This window comes from Rattus norvegicus, chromosome 4 (assembly GCF_036323735.1).
Source record: "Rattus norvegicus strain BN/NHsdMcwi chromosome 4, GRCr8, whole genome shotgun sequence".
In the NCBI taxonomy this organism is placed as follows: Eukaryota; Metazoa; Chordata; class Mammalia; order Rodentia; family Muridae; genus Rattus; species Rattus norvegicus.
In genome coordinates, this window is record NC_086022.1 from 175,427,390 (window position 1) to 175,440,177 (window position 12,788).

Consider the following 12,788-nt stretch of genomic DNA (forward strand, 5'->3'; position numbering starts at 1 on the left):
ATATGGGGCAGCCTATGGGGGGCGTCTTTCCCACCTCAGTTATTCCCTTCTGAAGACTCACTTGCAGAAGGCCCAAAACTTGTTAATGTTTTTGGCATAATTCTTGGTAATAAAACCTGGATAATTCTCCATTCTTTGAAAATGATGGTCTGTATTCGCAATCACAAGTACTTCTGAGCTCTTATTAAGAATGGAAGGGGGGCATTAATGACAACTTTCTCAAATTCATGGCAAATGGGATTCTAAGACAGAAGGCCAGATACCCTTAAAAAATAAGTTCACCGTAGGCAGAGGGGCTTCCTGATTGTCTCCATGGTCACTAGTTAGAATCTGTTAATGAGTTAACTCTGAGACAGCCAGGAGTGTGTATTGATGTGGTCAGGAGTGATGCAACTGCCTCTTTTGATGGGGCTGCTTTTTGATTCCACGTGTGCATTTCCCAAAGTCACTCAGTATTTGCTTAAGTGCTTCCTGTCTGTGGCTTCACCAGAACCATGTTCTAACTGACACTATTACACCCCCGAGGCTCCCCGAGTCATCACATTCAGACATCAGTGGCTCTTAGAGGCATTCGATAATGACTGACATCATTGCTTCTCTGATGCCTTGCTCTCGAGGCTGGCCAAAATCTCTGCCCTACGTCATCTCTCCAGGCCTTCATTTCTCTTTAACTTGTCAGATGGGATAGTTTTCAAGTCATTAATGCTCAATATTTTGAAAACATACAGTATTTATATTTATGTTTTGAGAATTTCATAGAATATATTTTGGCCCTATTAACCTTTCTTCCCCCAACTCCTCCCAGATCCATTGTCACCCTCTCCTAACCATGCTGTCTTTTTTGTTTTTGTTTTTTTTAAAAAGATAACCTATGGAGTCCAGTTAATACTATGTTTATCCTTATGGGTAAGAGCCAATCTCTGGAGTGTGGTTGACTCACCAGAAGCCACACCCTTCAAGAAAACCGACTCTGCCTCCTCTAAACGTTGTTAATTATCAGTAGCTTCTCAGAGTTTGAGCCCGCGAGTCTGTTCCCACTCTCTGTTGGCATGGTTCTGTGCAGGCAACCACAACACAGGTCCTCATGCATATGCAGCAAGAACTCTTACCCATGTTACCACCTTTGGACCTCCGAGAGCCTTTTCTGAGACTGTCCAAAGAGACTAAATTAAAAACTACTTTATTATTTTTATGCATATACAGATTTGCCTGCATGTATGTCTGTGTACCATGTGTATGCCTGGTGCCTGTGGAGGCCGGAAAATGGTCTTAGATCCCCTTGGAAGTGGAGTTACATATGGTTGTGAGCCATCAGTTAGGTGCTGGGAATCAAACTTGGTTCTTCTTAACTGCTCTTAACTGCTGAGCCATCTCTCCCGTGCTGCCAGAGGGACTTGTGTTCTCGATGTCTCAGCATGCTGCTGCATTTCTCCTTTACTCTGTTGGTGGTAGCCCTCCTTTAAGAAGCAAGTGAACCCAGTCTTCTTCACTGTTGAATGTTGGGTGTGCAGATACATGAGGACAGCATTTAGCTCTGTGTTCATCACTGTGTCAGCCTGGTGGTTGCTTTCTAAGCATCCCCCTCTCCCCCCAGTTAGCTGTAGGAATATATCCTAATTTCTCCAAGGTAGCATTTTTCCATTTGGAGAGCTTTGAAAACATATAGGTCTTTACTTCACCCAGATTTACCGAATTCTGAGAATCTGCAGAATTTTGATAGATGGATATAAAACTTAAATACTCTAGGCTAGGGAGAGAGGTCAGTTGGTTAAATGTTTGCTGTGCAAGCACAAGGATCTGAATTAATCCCAAGAATCTATTATTATTGTTATTATTATTATTATTATTATTATTATTATTATTTTTAAAGCTGGGGATGGTGGAATCCCAGAATCTCAGTGAAGGAGAGGTGGAGACACACACACCCCCGGTGGCCAATAGGCTTGCCAATCTAGCCTACTTGGGAGAGTTCCAGGCCAAACTCTCCCCTAAACAAACAGCAAATGAAACTCAAGGTGAAACACACCCGTGTGCACATCCACACGGACTCCTGTGCACATGCACAGAGAACGGCTAAGGCAGTGCTAAGATGGAGAGCCATAGGCTTCAGCCAGTCATGGTGCTAAGGCACACCCCTCGGTGGCTGGGACCAGTCTACTCTTAGCAAGCATGACCTCTCACACTGAAGAGCAAAGGGAGCAAGGGTTATGTGTCAGGAGTTGTTGACTGTTAGGTCATGGCCGGTTTGAAGATAAAGTTGATCAGTGACCCCTTAAGGCATCTTTAGCCATACAGTCAGTGAGCCCCAAGAACTTCCCCACCCTGAACTTCCTATTGTGTGAGAAGCTAAATATCTGAGTGTAGGAAACTGGGACCAGACACATCCACTGACCCACGGAAGAGGCTAAAAGTTGAGTTTTAAAGTTCAGTGTTTTCACCACACTCCAAAAACATCTATCAAAAAATTGGGAATGGGAGCTGGAGAGACGGCTCAGCAGTTAAGAGCATTTGGAGGACCCAGGTTCTGTTCCCAGCTCCTACACGGCAGCTCAAACTGTAAGCTCAGATCCAGGGATTCAGTGCTCCGCATGCACCAGGCATACAAGTAGTGCATTGACACACATGCAGCTGAAAACACTCAGTCATGAAATGAAACTGTGAAAGGCTGGAGATGTGGGTCAGTGGTTAAGAGTGCTTGCTGCATTTCCAGAAGACCTGAGTCAAGTTCCCAGCACCCATGTTGGATAGCTCATAACCTCCTGTAATACCAGGAAACCTTGGACAACTGCCTTGGGCAACTGCAAATGTGTGTGTGTGTGTGTGTGTGTGTGTGTGTGTGTGTGTGTGTGTGTATGATGGTGGTGATGATGACATTAAAGAAATTGTGTGGAATGAAAGAAATGAAATATTAGTGCCTGCTACCCAGAAAGTCCCAGTCTTTGAGGAAGATAAAACACAGTGGTTTACTGAACAATCTAATGAACTCCGACAACACCTAAGAGTTTATAAAAGATTTGACTCTCATGAGCTCTTACTCTGTACATGGTACAGAGTACACTGTACTCTGTACTTGCTCAGTGGGTCTTGCTTTCAGCCCTGCTCTATACTGTTAAGGGATTAAGGCTCAGAAGAGGACATGTTATTTGTTCAAGATGACCCAGTTGGTCATGAGCTGGGACTGACCTCAGCTGGTCAGACTCACAGTCCCTTATCACGTCTTCATCTCTGAGCACTCTCTTCTAACATTGTCCCTCATTTCCTTGCACTGGGATATTGACACATGAGCACTCAGTGGCAGATGTCATGCGTCATCCCAGAAACAATGGTGACTAGGCATAGGTGACAATCTGACCTTCATGGGGCATAATGGATTTTGGTTCTATTGATGGACAGCAAGCCCTCGCCTCACTGGAAATAAAGGATCATTTCTCTGTCATTTTTTTCCCTGGGAATCCAAACACAAGGGATTATTTTTTAGTCAAATGTGGGTGAGTATAGCCTAGGACTAAGGATTCATGTTGCCCCAAATAAGACATTTGAATATAGAAATGGATTCATGATTTTTTTTGTTTTGTTTTGGTTCTTTTTTTCAGAGCTGGGGACCGAACCCAGGGCCTTGCGCTTCCTAGGCAAGCGCTCCACCACTGAGCTAAATCCCCAACCCTCATGATGTTTTTTATAGTTATAGGACAAAAGAAAGCCCCTAATCAAGGAATTTCTCAATGGACCCTGCAGATTGTTGGGGGAATCTTTGCTATTGGTTTCTTTTGCCATTGGATGACGTTGTTTAGTTTCTGGGTTTTGTGGAATCTAGTGGTCTGTAAGTTAACACATCCCAGAAGATTTTAGCTGATTGTTACAAGGATGCTAGGTGAAAGACAGAGGCCAATGAATGGCTGTTAAGGGGGAGGAAGAAAGCCCGAGATACTCTGGGTCTGGGTTTGCAACCTCCCAACTTTCCACAGTCAGCTTTAACTTGGTCGTTAACTTGGGTGTGACTTGCCACTGGTCACGGCTTAGTTCTCTTCTCTGGAAGGCAAATAAAAGCTCTGGAAATCGTTGATTTCAAGGAAGGGATTTTTTTTCCTCTGTGAGAGGTTACAATGTAGCCCTGTTCTCAGGAGGTTCCTCCCCAGCCCTTATTTTTAATGTTCAGTTTCCTTTAATAATCCCCATCTCCCTTGAAGGGTGGGTGCAGACAGCTAGGTGACTGGCAAGCCATGTTCACTTGAAGATCTTGCCTTGACTGACTACTTTGCCCTCGTGCTGGAAGGCCCCCAGGAAAAGTACCCCCAAAAGCAGGGTCTGGGACTCCCTGCTACCAGGATCCTGTTTCTGCCATGTATACGACTCATAGTCCACCTGCCCATCTGGACTCAGTCGAAAGGCAAGCTCGTGGCCTTGGAAGAACCAAACGCCAAAAATGGAGCTGCTGCTGTTGGTTCCAAAGAGGATAACACTAGCAAAGGCATTCTTCTTCAGTTTGTCCATTTGCTGGAACATTCCAGTGACGAGGTTGCAACTCATGAAGGTCTGGGTGAGCTCTTCAGGGAAGCGGTATTCAGCATACCACAGGGACCAGCCATCCTTATCAGAGTGCTCCCAAAAACATGGCATCGCCACAGAGAGGGTAGCCTCATTGGAGTACTTAACGCTTAAGTTCATCCACCACAAAGGTACTCTTGGGCAGGGGAGCGGAAGGGTCCTTGGCCTTGGGCTCCGCAGCCAATACCTGTTCAAACTCATCCATCTCTTCCTCAGGAGTTGGGGCAGCTGCCTTGTTTTCCTCTTTCTATTCAGTCTGCGGCTTCTGTTTCTCTTCTCTTGAACTCTTCTTTCCTTAGGGTATCTTTTTTTTTTTTTTTTTTTTTTTTTTGGCTGGCTCTCTGCAAAGTTCTTAGCATTAAACTGCAGCATCTTCTCACACAGTTACACCCCCCTCCCAAAATGGCCCTGAACTGGGGCTGGTTAATGCAGGTAAGGAACCATCGAGTGGTATTGGGGAAGGCCTAGGGAAAAGAAGGCTCTAAGACCTGTTTATAGAGCCACAACAGGGTGCAAGCAATTGTGATATCAGCTAGTATTACTCGCTCACCCACCAGAAGTCTGTGTCTTCAAGTGAGTGTCAAGGAGCCTCTTCTGTATTTTCAGTGGCCTGTTTGTTGCAGTGCCTAATGCCTAAGGTGGGGAATACCCAGGTGCTAGCTGGAGGAACGATGTCACTGTCAGCAAAGCTCACCCATGGCACCGCCTGAGCTGCTGCCTCTGGCCTACTTCCACACAGCTCCTCATCCAACACACACAATCTGTCATCACCCTCAAATGCTGGAACCTTGCCGGCAGGAAATTTACAGAGAAATTCAGGGGTGTGGTTGGTTTGGCCAGAGTGGAAGTGGGGTAGTGCAGAGAGCACGTGGCCCCGAGCCCTGCTTTACTGACCAGCAATGAGGGTCTTAAAGGCCTTCCTGTTTTCAGGGTCTGCGTGCAGAGTTCCAGCTGCCATGGTGGTTCTGCAGAGAAAGGGGGTGGTCAGGAGTTTCCCTTTAAGGGTTAAATGGCTGGAAATGGTCTAGCAATAAGGCTTGGGTTCGATTACAGGATTGGGAGACACGTTCATGTTTCATTTCCATGTGTTTCTTTCATGTCTGATCATTGAGTATGTATTACCTATTTTCTGGGTGTGATAACCACCTTTTCTGTCTCAGTACTGCAGATTAAATCCATGGCCCTAGGTATACAAGGCACACAGTCACACAGCTCCAACCATCACATTCCTGATGTTCCCAGAATGTGCAAGAGTCCCTGTCCTCTGAGACCTGGAACTTTCTAGCTCTCTGAGCCCCTGACCTGGTCTTGAACTTGACATAAGACAACTCATTTGTCAACTGAACGGCTCCTTTGCAGGTTGCCCCTGAATGTTTCACAAGAAAGAAAGAATAGCCTTGCTATGATATAAGAATATCTTCCTATGGTGTTTGTAATTCTGGGCAGGGAGTGAAGCAATTAAACAGCACAGCTGCGCACATGCTCCTGGTATCGTTCATGAACACATTCCCATTGTCTTCTTTCTCCATATGGGATCTCATTGTGTCTTTAATTTTTTATAAACCGTGTTGATGTGGGATGGGATGCTCTTTAGCCGACACCCGTTCCAGCTGCAGTTGATATGTGGCGATGAATTTTTAGAGGGAAAGGCCCTTTTTGTAGAAAATTTACTTAGAATAAGTCCTGTCCTTGCTACTAAAAGGACTGAAGTGGAGTCTACCTTAGGTGAGCCAGCCTGAGGCTTCCCTTCACCGATTCGAGCTGTCTCCTAGGGCACTGCACCGTAGGCATGTGTTCAGCTTGCAAACTACAGGATGCAGAAGTGTTTGTGTGAGCACTTGGGGTTCTGGTTTAAAGCAGAAGCAAGTCCACGCTCAGTACGTCGGTCATGGTCGTTCATACGATGTGATGTGCGGCTGGGAGATGATTCTAGGATCCGAGTTCCCTCTCCAAATCCCAGATAAAAGTGCCAGAGGTGCTGGTGCACACTGGTAGTTCCTGACTGGGAGGGTGGAGGTCTGTAGCTCACTGGATAGCCATCCTTGTCTAATTGTCAAGCTCCAGGCCAGGGACAGGTATTGTCTCAGAAAATAAAGTGGGTGCAGAAGAGATGGCTCACCAGTAAGGGACTGGTAAGGTGCTTTTGCAGAGCACCCAGGTTTGGTTCCCAGCACCTACATCATGGCTCACAGTTGTGTGTGACTCCAGTTCTAGGGGATCTGACGTGCAGACACCAAGCAGGCATTTGGTTTACATATACACATGCATTCAAACACTCATATACATAAAAAAAATCTCCTGAGGTTGTCCTATGGCTCCCACTCACAGACATATACCTGCAGACACACATGTACCTGCAGGCACACATGTACCTGCAGACACACATGAAGCTGCACACACACATGCATCTGCACACACACATGCATCTGCACACACAGTATACCTGCAGACACACATTCACCAGCACCCACGAAGCACATGCATACACACATTCACTTGCACACACAATGCATATGTACACACACGTATCTGCACACACAACACACTTACACACACAAACATGCACTTGAAGACACACATGCACCTGAAGACACATGCACCTGCACACACACATGCACCTACACACAGAATGAACCTGCACACATATATGTACCTGCACATACATTCATGTGCACACACATGTGCACCCAAACACATATATGCACCTATACATACATATATTCCTGTACATACATGGACCTATGCACACACAGAGAATAAATAATGCAATGGTTGTCTTGCATTTGCCATCCCTCTCTTGTAAGCAAGGACACAAAGACACAGAAACAAACTGTCCTTTGTCATCACGAAAACCAGTGTTCAAGCCCAGGGATTTTGACTCCACCTTAATCCTCTCATACAAAATAATAGGTTTTATCCTGACCTTTTCGTTCATTCTGTTGAGCCTTATTTACTGCACCATCACTCTGTTTTCCTATCCTTCTCCCTATTGGTCCCTTTCCCCACCCCAAAAGTCCACCTTCTGTTTTCATGCCACATGCATGTGGTATCACATACAAGTGCATGCATATGTATACTGAAGTCTAGATTCCATATCTGAGAGAAAACGCACATCATATGGGGAGAGAGACAATCTAAAAAACTGGAGTGTGTGAGCATTCTACAGAATTTACCTCAGCTCTGCAGGCCCTCGCCTGAAGTTAGTATCAGGATATTTCCCCACCATTACCTCTTGGGCTCCAAAGATCTCCATTAAAAAAAATCAAATGCGAGCACCCCACGAGCAAACTTGAACCTCGGAACCACAGGTAAGACCAACTTTTCTGCTGCAAGAGACCTGCCTGGTGAACTCAGGACACACAGAGGCAAAATTCCTCTAGGACCGGGCACTTCCGGTATTTACCGGGAGTCCCAAACCGCGGATCCCGGCCCACAACAGCCCTCTGCTCCTAGACCCCGTGGGAAAGAGACCTCACCGCCTGGTCAGGTGGGCACTCCTGAGGCTGCAGAGCGGAAGAGACCACCAACACTGCCCACCCCTGCCCACATCCCTGGCCCAAGAGGAAACTGTGTACGGCCTCTGGGTTCCCGTAGAGGAGGGCCCAGGAGCAGCAGGACCGCTGCATCTGAGACACTGCCAGAACCTGAAGGGACCTACCGGATAAACAGTTCTCTGCACCCAAATCCCGTGGGAGGGAGAGCTAAACCTTCAGAGAGGCAGACACGCCTGGGAAACCAGAAGAGACTGCACTCTGCGCACATCCAGATGCCAGAGGAAAACACCAAACGCCATCTGGAACCCTGGTGCACGGAAGCTCCCGGAAAGGGCAGCGCAGATCTTCCTGGTTGCTGCCGCCGCGGAGAGGTCATAGGCAACACCCCACGAGCAAACTTGAGCCTCAGAACCACAGGTAAGACCAACTTTTCTGCTGCAAGTGACCTGCCTGGTAAACTCCAGACACAGGCCCACAGGAACAGCTGAAGACCTGTAGATAGGAAAAACTATACGCCCGAAAGCAGAATACTCGGTCCCCATAACTGGCTGAAAGAAAACAGGAAAACAGGTCTACAGCACTCCTGACACACAGGCTTATAGGACAGTCTAGCCACTGTGAGAAATAGCAGAACAAAGTAACACTAGAGATAATCTGATGGCGAGAGGCAAGTGCAGGAACCCAAGCAACAGAAACCAAGACTACATGGCATCATCGGAGCCCAATTCTCCCACCAAAGCAAACACGGAATATCCAAACACACCAGAAAAGCAAGATCTATTTTCAAAATCATATTTGATCATGATGCTGGAGGACTTCAAGAAAGACGTGAAGAACTCCCTTAGAGAAACACAGGAAAACATTAATAAACAAGTAGAAGCCTGCAGAGAGGAATCGCAAAAATCCCTGAAAGAATTCCAGGAAAACATAAATAAACAAGTAGAAGCCCATAGAGAGGAGTCACAAAAATCCCTGAAAGAATTCCAGGAAAACACAATCAAACAGTTGAAGGAATTAAAAATGGAAATAGAAGCAATCAAGAAAGAACACATGGAAACAACCCTGGATATAGAAAACCAAAAGAAGAGACAAGGAGCTGTAGATACGAGCTTCACCAACAGAATACAAGAGATGGAAGAGAGAATCTCAGGAGCAGAAGATTCCATAGAAATCATTGACTCAACTGTCAAAGATAATGTAAAGCGGAAAAAGCTACTGGTCCAAAACATACAGGAAATCCAGGACTCAATGAGAAGATCAAACCTAAGGATAATAGGTATAGAAGAGAGTGAAGACTCCCAGCTCAAAGGACCAGTAAATATCTTCAACAAAATCATAGAAGAAAACTTCCCTAATCTAAAAAAAGAGATACCCATAGGCATACAAGAAGCCTACAGAACTCCAAATAGATTGGACCAGAAAAGAAACACCTCCCGTCACATAATAGTCAAAACACCAAACGCACAAAATAAAGAAAGAATATTAAAAGCAGTAAGGGAAAAAGGTCAAGTAACATATAAAGGCAGACCTATCAGAATCACACCAGACTTTTTGCCAGAAACTATGAAAGCCAGAAGATCCTGGACAGATGTCATACAGACCCTAAGAGAACACAAATGCCAGCCCAGGTTACTGTATCCTGCAAAACTCTCCATTAACATAGATGGAGAAACCAAGATATTCCATGACAAAACCAAATTTACACAATATCTTTCTACAAATCCAGCACTACAAAGGATAATAAAGGGTAAAGCCCAACATAAGGAGGCAAGCTATACACTAGAAGAAGCAAGAAACTAATCGTCTTGGAAACAAAAGAGAAGAAAAGCACACAAACATAACCTCATATCCAAATATGAATATAACAGGAAGCAATAATCACTATTCTTTAATATCTCTCAACATCAATGGCCTCAACTCCCCAATAAAAAGACATAGATTAATAAACTGGATACGCAACGAGGACCCTGCATTCTGCTGCCTACAGGAAACACACCTCAGAGACAAAGACAGACACTACCTCAGAGTGAAAGGCTGGAAAACAACTTTCCAAGCAAATGGTCAGAAGAAGCAAGCTGGAGTAGCCATTCTAATATCAAATAAAATCAATTTTCAAATAAAAGTCATCAAAAAAGATAAGGAAGGACACTTCATCAAAGGAAAAATCCACCAAGATGAACTCTCAATCCTAAATATCTATGCCCCAAATACAAGGGCACCTACATACGTAAAAGAAACCTTACTAAAGCTCAAAACACACATTGCACCTCACACAATAATAGTAGGAGATTTCAACACCCCACTCTCATCAATGGACAGATCATGGTAACAGAAATTAAACAGAGACGTAGACAGACTAAGAGAAGTCATGAGCCAAATGGACTTAACAGATATTTATAGAACATTCTATCCTAAAGCAAAAGGATATACCTTCTTCTCAGCTCCTCATGGTACTTTCTCCAAAATTGACCATATAATTGGTCAAAAAACGGGCCTCAACAGGTACAGAAAGATAGAAATAATCCCATGCATACTATCGGACCACCACGGCCTAAAACTGGTCTTCAATAACAATAAGGGAAGAATGCCCACATATACGTGGAAGTTGAACAATGGTCTACTCAATCATAACCTGGTCAAGGAAGAAATAAAAAAAGAAATTAAAGACGTTTTAGAATTTAATGAAAATGAAGGTACAACATACCCAAACTTATGGGACACAATGAAAGCTGTGCTAAGAGGAAAAGTCATAGCGCTGAGTGCCTGCAGAAAGAAACATGAAAGAGCATATGTCAGCAGCTTGACAGCACACCTAAAAGCTCTAGAGCAAAAAGAAGCAAATACACCCAGGAGGAGTAGAAGGCAGGAAATAATCAAACTCAGAGCTGAAATCAACCAAGTAGAAACAAAAAGGACCATAGAAAGAATCAACAGAACCAAAAGTTGGTTCTTTGAGAAAATCAACAAGATAGATAAACCCTTAGCCAGACTAACGAGAGGACACAGAGAGTGTGTCCAAATTAACAAAATCAGAAATGAAAAGGGAGACATAACTACAGATTCGGAGGAAATTCAAAAAATCATCAGATCTTACTATAAAAACCTATATTCAACAAATTTGAAAATCTTCAGGAAATGGACAATTTCCTAGACAGATACCAGGTATCGAAGTTAAATCAGGAACAGATAAACCAGTTAAACAACCCCATAACTCCTAAGGAAATAGAAGCAGTCATTAAAGGTCTCCCAACCAAAAAGAGCCCAGGTCCAGACGGGTTTAGTGCAGAATTCTATCAAACCTTCATAGAAGACCTCATACCAATATTATCCAAACTATTCCACAAAATTGAAACAGATGGAGCCCTACCGAATTCCTTCTACAAAGCCACAATTACTCTTATACCTAAACCACACAAAGACACAACAAAGAAAGAGAACTTCAGACCAATTTCCCTTATGAATATCGACGCAAAAATACTCAATAAAATTCTGGCAAACCGAATTCAAGAGCACATCAAAACAATCATCCACCATGATCAAGTAGGCTTCATCCCAGGCATGCAGGGATGGTTTAATATACGGAAAACCATCAACCTGATCCATTATATAAACAAACTGAAAGAACAGAACCACATGATCATTTCATTAGATGCTGAGAAAGCATTTGACAAAATTCAACACCCCTTCATGATAAAAGTCCTGGAAAGAATAGGAATTCAAGGCCCATACCTGAACATGGTAAAAGCCATATACAGCAAACCACTTGCTAACATTAAACTAAATGGAGAGAAACTTGAAGCAATCCCACTAAAATCAGGGACTAGACAAGGCTGCCCACTCTCTCCCTACTTATTCAATATAGTTCTTGAAGTTCTAGCCAGAGTAATCAGACAACAAAAGGAGGTCAAGGGGATACAGATCGGAAAAGAAGAAGTCAAAATATCACTATTTGTAGATGATATGATAGTATATTTAAGTGATCCCAAAGTTCCACCAGAGAACTACTAAAGTTGATAAACAACTTCAGCAAAGGCTGGGTATAAAATTAACTCAAATAAATCAGTAGCCTTCTTCTACACAAAAGAGAAACAAGCCGAGAAAGAAATTAGGGAAACGACACCCTTCATAATAGACCCAAATAATATAAAGTATCTTGGTGTGACTTTAACCAAGCAAGTAAAAGATTTGTACAATAAGAACTTCAAGACACTGAAGAAACAAATTGAAGAAGACCTCAGAAGATGGAAAGATCTCCCATGCTCATGGATTGGCAGGATTAATATAGTAAAAATGGCCATTTTACCAAAAGCGATCTACAGATTTAATGCAATCCCCATCAAAATACCAATCCAATTCTTCAAAGAGTTAGACAGAACAATTTGCAAATTCATCTGGAATAACAAAAAACCCAGGATAGCTAAAACTATCCTCAACAATAAAAGGACTTCAGGGGGCATCACTATCCCTGAACTCAAGCAGTATTACAGAGCAATAGTGATAAAAACTGCATGGTATTGGTACAGAGACAGACAGAATTGAAGACCCAGAAGTGAACCCACACACCTATGGGCACTTGATTTTTGACAAAGGAGCCAAAACCATCCAATGGAAAAAAGATAGCATTTTCAGCAAATGAAGCTGGTTCAACTGGAGGTCAACATGTAGAAGAATGCAGATCGATCCATGCTTATCACCCTGTACAAAGCTTAAGTCCAAGTGGATCAAGGACCTCCACATCAAACCAGACAC

General features: G+C 43.8%; 1 pseudogene; it reads right to left on the bottom strand.

Moving 5' to 3' along the window:
• Positions 1-4,224: 4,224 nt before the first annotated feature.
• Eef1g-ps3 (eukaryotic translation elongation factor 1 gamma, pseudogene 3) lies at positions 4,225-5,503 on the bottom strand (annotated as a pseudogene).
• Positions 5,504-12,788: the final 7,285 nt, after the last annotated feature.